This window comes from Rattus norvegicus, chromosome 15 (genome assembly GCF_036323735.1).
Source record: "Rattus norvegicus strain BN/NHsdMcwi chromosome 15, GRCr8, whole genome shotgun sequence".
NCBI classification, from domain to species: domain Eukaryota; kingdom Metazoa; phylum Chordata; class Mammalia; order Rodentia; family Muridae; genus Rattus; species Rattus norvegicus.
The window spans coordinates 85,388,487-85,389,671 of NC_086033.1; the positions used below are offsets into that span (position 1 = coordinate 85,388,487).

The 1,185-nt window shown below is 45.1% G+C and overlaps 1 pseudogene; it reads left to right on the top strand.

The window, feature by feature from the left end:
• The first annotated feature begins 209 nt into the window (after nucleotides 1-209).
• Nucleotides 210-837, top strand: Eif3k-ps3 (eukaryotic translation initiation factor 3, subunit K, pseudogene 3; annotated as a pseudogene).
• Nucleotides 838-1,185: the final 348 nt, after the last annotated feature.

A 1,185-nucleotide genomic window follows, 5' to 3' on the forward strand; every position in this document is an offset into this window, starting at 1 on the left:
TACTGCTTGCATTAGGTGCACTCAGGTGGCACCGTGTATATGCAAAAGTAGTGTGGAGGCAGAAAAAGGAACTGACCTGAAATACATCCTCTGGCAAATACCAAATTTCCAGACCCCAGTTGAAAGGCATCTTTGCTTTCGGTCCTCGAGTACTAAGTGCCATACCTGGTGTTCGACTCCAGCTCGGGGCTACAGAAGGGACAGTGATCATGACGATGTTTGAGCAGATGAGAGCAAATGTGGACAAGTTGCTCAAGGGTATCGGCATGGACAATCCTGAGAACTTGGCTACCCTGGAGCAGTTTGTGGAGACACAGGCCAAGGAGAATGCCTGTGATCTGAAGGCCCCCGTGGCCATCCTGAAACTGTTCAACACAGCCTTCTTCCAGACCACAGTCACTGCCCAGATTCTGCTGAAAGCCCTCACCCACCTGCCCCACACCGTGCAAATGTATAGTTGACCAGGCACACCAAGAAGAGTGGCTCAATCGACAGATCTTGTACCTCGGGGACCTACTGGAGAACTGCCGCTTTCAAGTCTTCTGGCAAGCCCTGGACCTCTGGGAAGGCATAACGGGCTTTGAAGACTCTGTCCGAAAATGTATCCGCCATGCGGCGGGCATCACTTACCAGCACAACGACCGCTGGCTGCTGGCTGAGGTGCTCGGAGACCTGACTGACAACAAGCTGAAGGTGTGGGCGAGCAGGGATGGCTGGCGCGCTGACGAGTCAGGGCAGACCTTCATCTGCAGCTAGGAAGAGAGCAATAAGCCCAAGAACTTTATGGAGAAGATCGACTTTGACAGTGTGTCCAGCAGCTTGGCCCTCTCTCAGTAACAGTGTGTGCATTAATAAAGATTTGTTCACTCCAAAACAAAACAAAACAAAACAAAAAAAAACAAAGAAAGGCATCTTTGCTTGAAAAAAAAATCCTTGCAAACACCTGAAATACCTCAAAGCACTTTGACATAAATAAATAAATAAATAAATAAATAAATAAATAACCTAGAAGAAATAAGCTCTCTTTTTTAATACAGAACTAGTGCCAAGGAACTTTGTGGTTTCAGTTACAATTATCGGTATGCCTTTGGGGGAATTACATAGTAACTAATTTTATATTAAATTTATCTATTTAACTTAAACCTACTTAGTTAAATATATTTAAACTAAAATATTTGGTTCTAC